The sequence below is a fragment of the Chiloscyllium plagiosum genome, unplaced genomic scaffold (assembly GCF_037043375.1).
Source record: "Chiloscyllium plagiosum isolate Xiang-an unplaced genomic scaffold, Cpla_swu_hap1 HiC_scaffold_15, whole genome shotgun sequence".
Classification (NCBI taxonomy): Eukaryota; Metazoa; Chordata; class Chondrichthyes; order Orectolobiformes; family Hemiscylliidae; genus Chiloscyllium; species Chiloscyllium plagiosum.
The window spans coordinates 44,604,784-44,620,996 of record NW_028270153.1 but is presented as its reverse complement, the minus strand read 5'-3'; positions in this window follow the sequence as shown (position 1 = coordinate 44,620,996).

The following is a 16,213-nucleotide window of genomic DNA, read 5'->3' as shown; positions in this document are numbered from 1 at the left end:
GCCTTCGCTGTTGACCTCTTTCCACCATCCCACAGTAGTGTTGCATGATCAGATTGGAGACTGAAGCCTTTATTTACCTCACTCAGCCTTCCCTATAATAAGAATCCCCTCTAGTTAGAATCTCTAACTGCTGTACCCCCTCTGGTTATTTTCAACAAGTTTCAGAAACCCAACACATCCCAACTCTCTCTCCATCCATCTCTGACTCTCATGGATCCAGGCCTCCCCTTTGATACTTTTAGTCTGACTGCACACTTTCTTGCTCACCTCCCAATACCAGTACTTCAGCACAAGGAATGCAGCAAACACTCTTTCTGATACTTCTAGTTTCTATTCTCACTGCCTTTGGTCTGCTGAATTGTTGAATTTTTTCTGAGGTATGGTTCTACCAAAAGTAGCAACAGTCCATTACATCTCTTAGTAGTCATTTTTAGTGCATCTTTCAAAACTATCAGGATTAAAATCCTAAACTATCACTTCATATTGGGAGGCCAAAGGACTTTTATATCCCTCTTACCGTAAATCAGTTAACTCAGAAGTTAAGAACAAAAATGACCAGTTGCAGATACTATGACTTTCACTTATTTCGTGTCTTTGGTGTAGGTAAAGGTTCCAAGATGCTTCACAGTGATATGAACAACCAAAGGTGAATGCCAAGCCAAAGCAGGGGCAAGTTGAAGAGTTGACTGAATAAAAAGAAAGATTTAAAGGAGGAGAGGGTGGTGGAAAGATGGTTGAGTGTAGGGACAGAATTCCAGATCAGACAGTTGTAAGCACAACCAGCCACGGTTGGCAATGAGGAATGTAGAAGAGTCCAGAATTGGAAGAATGAAGTGTTCCTGATGGGGTTGGAAGTGAGGGAGTCATTTGCAGGGCTGAGGAGATTATGGATACATGTGAGACCATGAATGGCTTGAACTTGGTGGGAATGTTAAATAGGAGGCCCTGGAGACAAAATAAGTTAGCAAGATAGGATTGAGGCTTGAGTGGACTTGAGCATGTACACAAGGTCTGGTACCAATTCATCTGTAACTAAACTTTTTCCGTTGGTTGAATAAACAACACTATAAATAGGAGAAAGTGAGGATGGCAGATGCTGGAGATCAGAGTCAAAACATGTGCCACTGGAAAAGTACAGCAAGTTAGGCAGCATCTGAGGAAGAGGAAAGTTGACGTTTTAGGCATAAGCCCTCCATCAGCAAGGGCTGATGCCCGAAAAGTTGACTCTCTGCTCTTCGGATGCTGCCTGATCTGTTGTGCTTTTCCAGCACCACATTTTTTCAACTACATAAGTAGCCTTTACAATAAGTGCTGTTGCTTGCTTTTAAGAGTGCAGCAATCCCTTCCATAAACCTTAGTTTTTTAAAACAACGCTTTTCCCATTTCAGTGCACAGGCTAAACTAAAAATAAATTTTAAACATTTGTCTTTATAGTAAAACTAATTCTCCATTTTGATTCTTATCAGTGACTTCATAGCCTGAGCTGCTATTTTTGCCTTTTCATTCAGCAGAGGATGGCATGAAGAACTTGTTACATGGCTAATGCTTGCCTCAAGTGAACATCCTGAAGTCTCCATTCACAAATTGAGATCTGCTGGGTTATGAGGATACTTCATTTTTAATATTTCTAGTAGGGCTTAAATTTCAAAGGAATGTGGGGAAAATGCATTTATTTTAAAAAAGCCCAAAGAAATGTGAATGCTGGAAATCAGAACCAAAAGCAGAAATTGCTGGGAAAGCTCAGCAGGTCTGCGGAGCCTCTGTGGAGCAAAAGCAGAGTTAACATTTTGCATCCAATGACTTTGAAGTTTTGAATACATAAAGGTGGTTTTTGAGATTTTCAAACCCAACAATGTTACCCAAAGTTTGCGGTTCATCTCAATCTGAAATTTCAGTCACAAGAGGTAGTCTGCAAATTTTTCCCATCTCCATGTAACTGCTAACACTTCCCTTCCTATGGTTGCTTGCATTTGTTCAGTTTCTGTCAAAGCTGTTGACAAAAAAAAAACAATTTTCCGTATTCCATCAGCTTGCTGTTGAATAGGGATTCCTCCTAGTCCTATGTGTGATGCATATGTGACCACTGTTGTAAAGGATAATGGTTCTGAAGGGGTTATGTTTTACTTTACATTGGCTCCATCAATTCTTCTGATATCACACACTGTCTGTGGGTGGAGACAAGTTCAACTCTAGCTTTCAGAGGAAGCAGAGGTATCAGCTGCTTAAGACCTAGTAAATATATCGGAGCAATGTTGTTATGTTTATTTCTATCATCCAATACACCTTCTTGTTATCTAAAAACTGTGCCTCTTCTATGGATAACCTCCAGTAGTACACCATATGCCAGTAATCACTAGGCAGACCGAACAGAGAACAAAAACAAGGGAGGGTTGGTGGCAGCAGACTGTGTCAAACAGCCCTTACCTACAATTATGATGAAAGGCTTATGTCCGAAACGTCGATTCTCCTGCTCTTCAGATGCTGCCTGACCTGCCGTGCCTATCGAATACCACCTTCTCAACTCTGATCTCCAACATCTGCAGTCCTCACTTTCTCCTCGCCCTTGCCTAGTGCCACATACAGTTTACTGGTGGAGATAAAAATACCACAAGGAGTGGTCATCTGGGAAAATGCCACAATCGCCAGAGTGAATAAACCCGGATTATAAAGTCTTAAAGTATCAGTAGAAAGTAACTCCTTTTTGATCCTTTCCAAAGTTAGAGCTATTTGGTTTGATTTTAATTTGTAGTTTTCCAATTGCAGGTCTTTTCCTTTGTTTTTGGGAGCTGATAAAGTTGCAATTAACTGACAGTTCCTCATGATGGATATTCATGCACCTGTGATACTGTTTGCAGACAGCCGTGATTCTATTGTACAACGTAGTATATTGGAGGACATTGATTCTCATTCTTTTAGTGTTTTGGTGGGCTTTCAGAAGTGTGATAACACCATCTTGGTGCCTACCCATCTGACCATGCCAGAAAAATCTATGCTGTTTCATTGCAGTTCCAGACAATTTTGAGCCCTGGTTTCTGCCTACAGTGTAAGTTGGATTGACCTGTTCCAATGTTTAATTTTTACTAACCCTAAACCTATTATATAATGTCTAATTAATTCATCCTTTAAAGCTCTATGTCCACAGTTCTACCCTCAACTCTACTTCTACAGTTCTCTCCTTACTGCCCTGCTCTCTCGCCCATCTCAGTCTCAGAGATCATTGACAGCTCACAACAATTTTCAAGTCTTGAAATGAGATGAGAAAAACTTTTGGAAACACCCGTCTAAGACCATATTCTCATTCTAGACTGATGCCTTCTCTCTTACTGATGCCAGAGTCCTGGCATCAGTAAGAGAGAAAGCATTAGTCTAGCGTCCTGGCTTCAGTTACAACATCATGTTTTGCATGAATCTTATTATGCCACAATCTCAAACAGTTACATAGTTACTGTTTTAATGTAAGGAATACACCAAAATGTATTCTCAGCAAAATTACACAAAGAAGTGTGATAATGACCAGAAATCTGTTTCCATTTTGTTAATTGGTGGACTCATATTTGCCAGAGCATGACATCAATTCACCTGCTCATCTTCAAAATAGTGCCATGGGATCTTTTATGTTGACCCCAGCAATCAGACAGGGCCCTGGTTTAATATTTCATCTAACAGATGGCACCTCTGACAGTGCAGCATTCCTTCCACGTACTGGGGTGTCAGCCTTTATTTGTGCATTCACAGTTTTGGAGTGGGACTTGAAACTACAATGATTAAGAGTCAAAAGTATTGCCAACTGAACCACAGCTAATGCTTAAGAGGGGGAAAATGAGAGAAATGAGAATAAATGTGGCTTCGGGATTAGTAAAGAGGAGACTTGAGTTGGTGGCTGAAGGGAAGGAACAAGAGAAAGCTGAACAGATATTCCCAATCTAAATGCAAAAGCTTTTGTGTGCACGTGTAACTGGAGGTGTAGTGGACAGCGAAGAAAGTTACCTTACATTACAACGGGATCTTGATCAATGGGCCAATGGGCTGAGAAGTGTCAGATGAAGTTTAATTTAGATAAATGCAAGGTGGTGCATTTTGGGAAAGCAAATCTTAGCAGGATTTATATGGTAAGGTCCGAGGGAGTGTTGCTGAACAAAGAAACCTTGGAGTGCAGGTTCATAGTTCCTTGAAAGTAGAGTCGCAGGTAGATAGGATAGTGAAGAAGACATTTGGTATGCTTTCCTTTATTGGTCAGAGTATTGAGTACAGGAGTTGAGAGGTCATGTTGCGGCTGTATAGGACATTGGTTAGGCCATTTTTGGAATATTGTGTGCAATTCTGGTCTCAATTCTATTGGAAGGATGTTGTGAAACTTGAAAGGGTTCAGAAAAGATTTACAAGGATGTTGCCAGGTTGGAGGATTTGACCTATAGGGTTTGAATAGGCTAGGGCTGTTTTCCCTGGAGCATCGGAGGCTGAGGAGTGACCTTATAGAAGTTTATAAAATCATGAGGAGCATGGATAGGATAAATAGACAAAGTTTCTTCCCTGGGGTGGGGGAGTCCCAAACTAGAGGGCTTAGGTCTAAGGTAAGAGGGGTAAGATATAAAAGAGATCCAAGGGGCAGAGGGTGGTATGCGCATGGAATGATCTGCCAGAGGATGTGGTGGAGGCTAGTACAATTGCAACATTTAAAAGGCATCTGGATGGGTATATGAATAGGAAGGGTTTGGAGAGATATGGGCTGGGTGCTGGCAAATGGACTAGATTGGGTTGGGATATCTGGTTGGCATGGATGAGATGGACTAAAGGCTCCATTTCTGTGCTGTACATCTCTACGACTGTATGTGTATTGCAGGTCAGAGTTGAGGAGATGGAGGGAAAGGGCATAACAAGATGTGGGAAGACAGTGTGTTATTATCCTTCCTCTCAAGGAAAATCCTTGAATCGTGGACAACTTTGGCAGATAAGGAAAAGACTGGGTAAAGCTTTATGTAATTCAATCAAATCTGGTCATATTCTGAAAATATACAACAGCTCAGGCATCACATTTAGAAAGAAAAGATGGGTTATATTATTTTATACACTAAACCTTCAATCAATGATCAGATCCAAGCAGATCCTGGTTTTATAGGTCAATTCACAGAGTGAAAAAGGAACAGTAAGGAGGCATGTGATACTTGGAAGTGTGCATGGCGGGTGTATTGGAACTCTTTTTGAAGTACACCAAGTGAGTTGGACGAGTACATATAATCGCAAGTTTTACCATTTTTGTCTATCTGTGTTGAACAGCATATGGCTGCCAGAGAAATTCCTCTAAACCTCTTTTATGAACTGAAGATAGAGGCCGAAAGGTTGCGAGGGAAATCTAATTCCACACTCGATATAAACTATTGGTACCTGTGATAGTGCCACAGGCAGCTTCATCAATGGAAGAGCTTAATTGCAGGGTACTTGCTTTGCAGTGATTCCCAAGAAGGTTGGTGTGGACTAACAGTGGAGGGGGATGAGTTGGAACAATTGCAGCTTGCACTGCGTGTCGAGAGTAATACTGAACCAAAAGCCTTTGGGTCTGACTAATTGAGTGCTGTGTCGAACACTTCTGCATAATTGAGTCAAAAGCCACTGCTAAATTATTCAGTGTTTCATGCAATGTTTCATACCCAGAAAGTGGGTGCAATGCTAATTTCTGCTCTAGTGTATGTAGCTCACTGATACAACGGGGGAGTGAACATCTCAGTCTTCAGAATATTATGACATCAATTAAATATTTTAAACTACAGCAGATGGAACATAATCTTCATGTGGCTCCGCAATATTGTGTTAAAAAGGCTGTCACTCAGCGTTTGATGATCTGAACCTGCACAAAAATCTCTCGTTTAGTGGCATGAATTCATTTAATATTTGGTCAAATAATCAAAACAAAGGGTAGTTGAATGGAATCTCAAATTGACCAGAACTTCCTGCCAAACCACAGAAACCCAGGAAGCATAGTGCATTAATGGAAGGGATGAAAGCACAACTCTTGAGCCATGCACGCCTCTGCTAGTTCTGTAACATGTCTGTAATTCACATTCTCTGAGCTTTCCGATTCATCTATGTGTCCATTTTGTAAAGCGGGAACAATGAAACAATCCCACAAAAACTGGGCTGTTTTATTTTACATCAGCATTGATAGAGTGAGAATAACACATCACGGCAAATCTTCCACATCGGGACAAATGTTAGTGCACTGTCTCCCTGAGTTAAATTCCATTATAACATGCAGGTAAAAATGGATTGATGTGTCTTAACCTATTGTTGATGTAAAGAACAAAGTCTATAGTGTTTTGACTTATATAGCTTTTTTAAATGGATTTATCTGGCAAGTGCTGTTGCTGTCAGTACATCAGGTAGGAATCTGGTAAATTTCCAACAAATACTTTGCCTGCTACCCTGCAGAATTGTTGTATAAATCACTATTGCAAAAAAAATGCTAAACTCATCAGGGTTCTGGAATGAAATCTTACTGAGAATCCCCAGCTGATTTCAAGACTTCAAAGTACTTCTTGGAACATAAAAATGAGCATTTCTGTGAGATTGTAGGAGTCAGATCCCAATTTTCTTCCTCCTTTTTCCGGAGTCTCGTGCTTTTTTTGTTTGGAATTCTTCCTCGTCGGTGGCATTGAACAGAGCGTTCCACTGTGCCAAACATTACGGGCTAGCAGACACTCTGTCTGCTAGGGGACTTCCTGTCCCTGCTCAAGACACATTTTTTAAAGACCTAAAGTTAACTAAAGACAAGGTCAGTCCATTACCCCCTCCCCCTCTGTGAATGTTACTTGCTTTTCTAGCAATGAAAAATATCGTTAGACTCTAAAAATATTAATCCATCTTCTGGTTTATTAGTTAAGTGCTTCTTTTTGACCTCAGAATGAATCATTTACTTTGCATTTATCAGCTGTTGCTGACTGATTACTGACTAGTCTCAGATCAGAATTAAGCAAGAAAAAAAAACTATCCTTTACATCTAACTTTAGAAGGAAAATTAACCTTTTGAGTACTGTAGTAGACTTTAAACAAAACATAGAATACAGACGGAGCTCATTATTGCAAACTCCTCAGAGGCAGCAAAGTAGGTGTTACCAGGATTTCATCTAATCAAAAGTTTGAGCTCTGTTATTAATTATATTGGGCTTCAAATGAGACTAGGAAAGACATTTGTTCCAGTGAGACATTTGCATTAAACATTGTGTAACAATGGGGTTCCACTGTAATTAGGCAACATTAGCCAGGAGAATTCCCTGCTCTTTGAAAACGTCCATATAATCTTTTATATTCACTTGAACAAGCAGATGCTTTAACATCTCAACAAAAAGCTAACAAGTCTGTGAGCATAATTCTCATAGACCTATGTGTTAAACTCTGTTGCATTCAAAGGAGCAATATTCTGACTGAAGAAGTAACAACAACATGTTTAATGTAATAAAACTTCACAATATGCTGTACAGGAATGTTATAAAACAGAAGGTGACATTGGAAAACGTAAGGAGATGTTAGATGAGATAAGGAACAAGGTGAGTTTAAAGGATCATTTGAATTTAGGTAAGAGAGCCATCGAGGCAGAACAGTTCAGGGTGAAAACTCAGGGCTTAGACAGCTGAAGGCACAACAGTCAGTGGTGAAGCAGTAACAATTTAGATTACTTAAGATTGATGTATAAAGTACTGATTCTGAAATAGTTAATGTTAACTATCTTTAGCTTCACCCAATCTGATGGTTTCTTCGGTGAACACAATGAGTTTCACACAGTTCTGCGCAGGGCACAGATTTTTTCTGTACAGTTCCTCAGAATCCGTGGCAATTAAGCCAGACTAGTAATGCAAGTTGTACCCATTGTTAGCATGCAATAAGCCATCTTATAAACAAGAACAGTACTCTACCTTTTTAGACTCACCAGTTTTATATCCTTTCTCACTGATAATTAGACGGGCCCTAAACACAATATCTTTCTTCTTAGGCGGTCAACTAAGACCAAGGATAACTTCCTTCCTCTCCAGTGTTCTGGGTCCTGAAGTGATGAAATAGTCCAATATTGGATCTACTAACTCTGCCACAAGTAGGGCAGTTAGCGTTGCTGAAGTTGGTAGGTGGGATATTTGGGTTTTTTCAGGTTCCTTCTGCTATTTGTGATTAGATTCCCTCTAGTGTGGAAACAGGCCCCTCGGCCCAACAAGTCCACACCGACCCTCCAAAGAGTAACCTACCCAGACCCATTTCCCTCTGACTAATGCATCTAATCTAATTCACCTAACCTGCACATCTTTGGATTGTGGGAGGAAACCGGAGCACCTGGAGGAAACCCATGCAGACACGGGGAGAATGTGCAAACTCCACACAGACAGTCACCCGAGGCTGGAATCGAACCCAGGTCCCTGGCGCTGTGAGGCAGCTGTGCTAACCACTGAGCCACCGTGCTGCTGGTTTTGCTTCCATTTGGCCCTATATAGCCAAAAGACAATTGATGACAGCAAGTGATCTCCATCAATCCTTACCTAATGCCACTTTCTGGCAGAGGTGGAAAATACCACAATGTGCCAGCAGTATTAATTAGGCCAAAGTCCACAAGGATCAGAAGAACACTGATGTCTCAGAGGTGTTGGACTCACACAGCTTGCAGAGATGGGGAGAGGTGAAACCATGAAAGGACTGGAATACTAGGATGCAAATTTGAAAATCCAGGCTTAACCAAAATCCAATGAAAAACAATGAGAGAAATATCAAGGAATAGTGTGAGTAATTATGTGTGCAGCATAATTTGGAAAGATCTTAAGTTTACAGAGATTAAAATATGGGAGACTGACCAGGAGTGTATTAGCATAATCATGTTTAGAGGGAATAAGAAGATGGATGCGAGTTCCAGCAACAGTTGAGTTGAAGCAGAGGCAGACTCTGGCAATCTTATGGGATGGAAATAGGGAATCCTTGTGATTATCTGGATGTATGGTAAGATGCTCATCTTGCGATCAAATATGATACCAAGGTTGTGCACAGTATGGTGAAGCTTCAGACAGTTACCAGAGAGAGAGCTGAAGTCAGTCGCTGGGGCAATAGAGTTTATTATGGGGACCAAAGATAATTTTGTCTTCCCAATATTAAAGCAGCCTGAAATAGCCAAGAAACTAGAGAAGATGACTTTAGTACTTGGATGGGGAAGAGCTTTATTCAAAGTTTGTACCAGTGGGCTTATGGCAGAGAGTGAGCAGCACAACGGATAGCACTGTATCCAATTGATGTTTCACAATTAAATGTACGGGTACTGAGTAGTGAAGTGATATTAGATTATTTTTCTTTTCCCTGGCTTATGGATAGTCAAGCTAATTTAGCCATTAACGTCCAAAATGAGGTCAGGTAACAACAGCACAGAATAGTAATGAACTGGGGATCTCTGTAGTTCCATATCATCTCAAGTGATGCAGTAAGAAACTGGAATACTAGACACCTCTTTTAATCTCTCCTAAGTTGTCCGAATGATTGTTAAACATCCAACACAGAGGCACCAAGTGTCATTGAAAGATCATCTCTCTACTTTCTACATGAGTTCATTATTTCCCATGTAAATGTTACGAGGCTGTTGTGAGACTGCCAAAGAGTGGAGCCATTGAAATTTGATCACATAAAGTCTGGATTTCATTAAGAATGGGAATGCAACCTTTCACAGCACAGCAACCTCTGGCAAGTGCAGAAAAGTATCCTTTACTGAAATTGAAAAGGAGGCATCAACAACCACATTACTGACCCCACAGCTATCAGGCATTGCTTTCATAATCAATCAGAATTTAGTACTTTTTAAGGACTTTTGGGTGTGAATGAAACATGGAGAATAATGTTGAGGGCGATCACCATTGATTAGAGGAACAATTTAAAGTGTTTATGTTACAGGACTGCTTCCACTATGAGCAATTCTACAATATGCCAGGCTGCTGGTGCACTGGAATTCACTGTTTGCTTTGTGGATTTCTAGAGCACAGGCAGTGACTGTTAACACTTGCATGTAACCCTAGTACTATCAACACCAGATACATAGGGTTTGTGCAGTTGACATTACTGATAAATAAATTTAACAAATCTATATGTGACTGAGAGAATTGAATACTGATTTTTTTTAAATGTGAGTCTCCCAACCAGCTATTGGAACTACATTACTTCCATTAACCTTATACTGTATGTAAACTGGACTGAATGCGATATTTTAACGTGCTTGTATCAAAATGGAACATTGCATACCTAACACAAATGCCTGAGTGTTCAACTGCTTTAAAAATTGAAGGATGTTTGTTTAAATTGCGGGAACTAATTTTTTGCACTTGCATCATGTCATCTGCAGAGTCTTTGGAGGCAAATTCAGTGATTAAAAAAGTTAGTCTTATTGTGTAGGATTCATATTGTAGAAAGATGTTCTGAAGAAAGGTCATTGGATTTGAAACAATGGCTTGAATCTTAGTTTTTTTAGGCTAAGTCTAAGTTTCATTGAGCTTTTTTGGAGGGTTTTTCACCACAAGGCCTAGCACGTTTTCTCAATAAACATGTCAATTAATTACCTCCCCCACCCCATAACATCTCCCATGTCCATTTTCAGCCCTATCTTACCATGCACTGTTCATCACTCATCCGGTTTCCTCCAAAAGGCCAGCTTACCCTGTGCCTGTGCCATCTTCCAAAGGCCACTGTGGACGTGGGCGAGCACTGGCATTCCACAGATGCCCTGCTCACTGACAGACAAATCTGAACATGTTGGAGAAGATGTTACTGCAATTCTCTGTCAGGGACTTAGAGGTCCTAGGCAAGGTGGTGGTGCAGAAGAGAGGATTCCTCTTCCTGGAGGTCCCAGGTCTCAAGAGTGCAGAGGAACAGCCAGCAGCGCCATAATAAGGTCAGCGACCTTCTCTGATATGCCAGGTTAAGTGCCACACTTTTCCCTCTGCTGTCGCAAACACTCTTATCACAACAACCACTTGATGAAGGAGCGGCGCTCCGAAAGCAAGTCCTTCCAAATAAACCTGTTGGACGATAACCTGGTGTTGTGTGATTTTTAACTTTGTCCACCCCAGTCCATTACCAGCATCTCCAAGTCATAACTCTTATCTCTATTAGTGAACCCATACCCGTCAGGGATCTCAATAATATCTTCTGTCACTTGATCTCACTAATCCAATCTCCCATACCACTAACCAACCATGGCCACTGTATTGCCAAATCACTCCCTCAGTACACCTCATCATCTTTCTACCAGTTGTATCAGCATCAGCAGCTGTGCCATCCACTTACTCAACTCCTCCCTTTCAGGAGAAGACAGCCTATAACAGAGCAGAGTGAGACCATAAGGGTGGCACACTGTCTGACATTGATCTCCTCCCTCCCTATGAGGAGAGAATCCTGTCCCTCGCAGGAGAAGACTGGAAGCTCTCCTGCAGAATGCTGAGATATCCATATCCTGTGAACCAAGTATGCACAATTTGTCATTCCACTTCAACTCTCACATTAACCCCACTGTCAATATCAATCACTGCAAACCGTTTCTAACCATTGGCCTTTGGTGCTTTCTCTCTCTTGTGTCTTGCAGGTGCCAGGGAGCACCTCAGTGGAACAGGTCCACAGCTGGCTGAGGCAGAACCGCCCCAGACCACTGATGGGTGGGACTTTGCCAGAGGCCAAGCATCTGCTCAGCTCCAGGCAGGAGATGGCCCTGTGATATTGGCAAACAGGGTCATTATCCTCAGCCTTAGGGAAAAGCAGGAGTGGCAGACAGGTACATGGGCTGCAATGCTCCTCATTACCTGGAAACTGCAACAGTGAGAGGGAGAGACCTGAGTTTGGTGCTGAGTGGATAAGGCTGTGCTGTCAGTTCCTGAATTATTGCCTGTAGTTGGTAATATGGATTTAATCAATAAGGTTCAAAATTCAAGGGAACTCTTAAGGTGAACCTTATGTCTGTGCTGGGGGAATAGTTTGAGAAGGTACTTAAGGATAGGATTTACTTCAGTTTGGAAAAATATGGACTTATTAGCAATAGGCTGCATGTCTTTGTGCAGGAAAGGTCATGTCTTAAAACTTGATTGACTTTTTTTGAAGAAGATACAAAGATGATTGATGAGGGCAGGGCAGTAGATGTTGTCTATATGGACTTTTAGTAAGGCCTTTAATAAGGTCGTCATGACAGGCTGATACAAAAGGTGAAGTCACATGGGATCCACGGTGAGCCAATAACATAGCTACAGATGTCTTAGTCACAGAGGATAGAGAGTAGTGTTGGAAGGGTGTTTTTTCTGACTGAACAGCAATGGTGTTCCACAGGGATCAGTGCTGGAACCCCTGTTGTTTGTAATATATATAAATGATTTGGAGGAGAATGTAGGTGGCCTGAATATTAAATATGCAGGTGGCACAAAGATTGGAGGAGCAGTGGATAGTGAGGAGGATTGCCAGAGAATTTAACAGAATATAGATAGTCTGGAGATTTGAGCAGAGAAATAGCAGATGGAACTTAATCCACACAAATGTGAGATGATGTATTTTGGACGATCTAAATTAGAAGGGAGATATATAGTAAATGGCAGACACTTAGTAGTATCAATATACAGAGGGATCTAGGCACACAGTTCCCTGAAAGTGGCAACAAAAGTGGCAAAGTTGGTCAAGAAGGCATATGACAGGCTTGCCTTCATCAGTAGTCAGGGCATAGAATATAAAAATTGGCAAGTCATGTTGCAGCTATATAGAACTTTAGTTAGGCCATGTTTGAAATATTCTGTACTGTTCTGGTTGCCACACTACCAGAAGGATGTGGAGGCTTTGGAGAGTGTACAGAAATGCTTTACCGGGATATTGCCTGGTTTGCGGGGTATTAGTTATGAGGAGAGATTGGACAAACTTGGTTTGCTTTCACTTAAACATCGAAGGATGAGGGCAATCTGATAGAAGTTTACAAAATTATGAGGGGCATGCAAAGTTGAAATCTTATCCCAGGGTGTAAATGTCAATTACTAGACGACATAGGTTTTAGGTATAAGAGGTAAAGTTTAAAGGAGAAATGAGAAGTTTTTTTTTATACAGAAGGTAGTAAGTGCCTGGAATGCACTGCCAGATGAGGTGGTAGAAGTAGATACCATAGCAATGTTTAAGAGGCACTTTGACAGCTGCATGAGCAGACAGGGAATAGAGGATACCGACCATGTAGAGGTGAAAAGTTTTTAGTTCAGAAGTGTGTTATGTGTTGACACAGGCTTGGTGGGCTAGAGGGCCTGTTCCTGTGTTGTACTGTTCTTTGTTCTTTGTTTTTACTGCAGCAAATCTAATTACTTCAATGGACAGGCTGGTGGTTGTCATGGAGAGCCAAGCCCAGTCCCCTTAGAGGATGCTGGACAGGTGCACACACCCTGCACTCCATTGCCACAGCCATTGGTCCTGAGGGAAAGGAAAGCTTGGTCCAGCCAGATGCCCTGCCTTCACAGAGAGACAGAGAAGTGCAGCCAGAGAAGGAAACATTCAAAGGCCCCTCAGGAGTTCTCTCTCTGGACAATCCAGAGCTGACCATGCCCTCCATGTCCACCCTACTGGCTCTCCTCCAGCCTTGGAAATTCATGTTGAGGACAGTTAACTTTCAGTTAGCAAGAAGACTCTTGGCATGTCTGGTCAATCCTGATGTACACATGCCCACTGAGTCAATGGACTCCAGTGCCGAGTACTCTCCCTCTTCACCATCTACAGAATCAAAGAGTAAAATAAAGCATTGTGGAAGAAGAAGACCTATTGAGGGCACTTTGGTGCCACAATTGACAATGATTTGCAAATGATTCGAGATGTTTTTATAAATTTCTGTGATTTAACCATACATCTGGCTGTTAGCCTGCCTGTGTAGCCTAAATGGCATTGTTACAGCATCAGTTTCAAAGTGCAAGGAGACAGAGACAGTTCAACTAAACGCAAAATATTGTGAATACTGGAAATCTGAAATAAAAGCAGAAAGTGCGAGAGATACTCAGCAAGATTAAAGATGGATAAATCCCCAGGACCTGATCAGGTGTACTCGAGAACTCTGTGGGAAGCTAGAGAAGTGATTGCTGGGCCTCTTGCTGAGATATTTGTATCATCGATAGTTCACAGGTGAAATGCCGGAAGACTGGAGGTGGGCAAACGTGGTGCCACTGTTTAAGAAGGGTGGTAAGGACAAGCCAGGGAACTATAGACCAGTGAGCCTGACCTCGGTGGTGGGCAAGTTGTTGGAGGGGATCCTGAGGGACAGGATGTACATGTATTTGGAAAGGCAAGGACTGATTCGAGATAGTCAACATGGCTTTGTGCGTGGGAAATCATGTCTCACAAACTTGATTGAGTTTTTTGATGAAGCAACAAAGAAGATTGATGAGAGCAGAGCAGTAGATGTGATCCATATGGACATCAGTAAGGTGTTCGACAAGGTTCCCCATGGGAGACTGATTAGCAAGGTTAGATCTCATGGAATACAGGGAGAACTAGCCACTTGGATACAGAACTGGCTCAAAGGTAGAAGACAGAGGGTGGTGGTGGAGGGTTGTTTTTCAGACTGGAGGCCTGTGACCAGTGGAGTGCCACAAGGATTGGTGCTGGACCCTCTACTTTTTGTCACTTACATAAATGATTTGGATATGAGCATAAGAGGTACAGTTAGTAAGTTTGCAGATGACACCAAAGTTGGAGGTGTAGTGGACAGCGAAGAGGGTTACCTCAGATTACAACAAGATCTTGACCAGATGGGCCAATGGGCTGAGAAGTGACAGATGGAGTTTAATTCAGATAAATGTGAGGTGCTGCATTTTGGGAAAGCAAATCTTAGCAGGACTCCTACACTTAATGGTAAGGTCCTAGGGAGTGTTGCTGAACAAAGAGACCTTGGAGTGCAGGTTCATAGCTCCTTGAAAGTGGAGTCGCAGGTAGATAGGATAGTGAAGAAGGCGTTTGGTATGTTTTTCTTTATTGGTCAGAGTATTGAGTACAGGCGTTGGGAGGTCATGTTGCGGCTGTACAGGATATTGGTTAGGCCACTGTTGGAATATTGCATGCAATTCTGGTCTCCTTCCTATCGGAAAGATGTTGTGAAACTTGAAAGGGTTCAGCAAAGACTTACAAGGATGTTGCCAGGGTTGGAGGATCTGAGCTACAGGGAGAGGCTGAACAGGCTGGGGCTGTTTTCCCTGGAGGGTCGGAGGCTGACGGGTTATAGACGTTTACAAAATTATGAGGGGCATGGATAGGATAAATAGGCAAAGTCTTTTCTCTGGGGTTGGGGAGTCCAGAACTAGAGGGCATAGGTTTAGGGTGAGAGGGGAAAAATATAAAAGACACCTAAGGGGCAACTTTTTCACGCAGAGGGTGGTACATATATGGAATGAGCTGCCAGAGGATGTGATGGAGGTTGGTGCAATTGCAACATTTAAGAGGCATTTGGATGGGTATATGAATAGGAAGGGTTGGGAGGGATATGGGCCAGGCGCTGGCAGGTGGGACTAGATTGGGTTGGGATATCTAGTCGGCATGGACGGGTTGGACCGAAGGGTCTGTTTCCATGCTGGACATCTCTATGACTCTATGACTGATTGGTGCATCATGGACCTCAGTGAGATCGGCTCCCCTCTCCCTTTGAGACATGACTGCCTGCTTGCTGTACATGAATTTAAGCTGCTGACAAATGGACTCTGACATAGCAGGGTGTTAAACACCTCTTGACTGGGTACTGCTGAGCAGCAGGGCAGGCTATCTGGCTGTGTGACTGCTCTAATTGGCATAGCAATGGCAAAGATGCTATAATCTTATTGGTCAACATCAAGTGAATGCCTATTAAGACTGCTAGTGAGAAACCTTGAGTTGCAGCCTGGTCTCATCCATGAGCTGGGTTCCTGTCCCTGCATACAAAGTGTCCTTCTACAGCCTTTCATTGCTAGTTGCTGGTGTACCTTGCAATGCGAGTCTATGCTTCCAGAGCTCACTGACAATGTATCAGAGAGAGGTACCATCACAGTTGTGAGGGTTGGTCGGTGCCCAATGCCAATGTCTTTGTTCAGTCTCTTTCCACAAACATACAAGATTCTTCTGACACTTTACATCAGCTCCATAATTTCCAGTTTCTTGACCCCAGCCATCTCCTTCTTGCCATGGATGTTCAATTTTTCAATGCATCCATCTGCCATTAGAACTGTCTGATGGCTCCTTCTCGAAT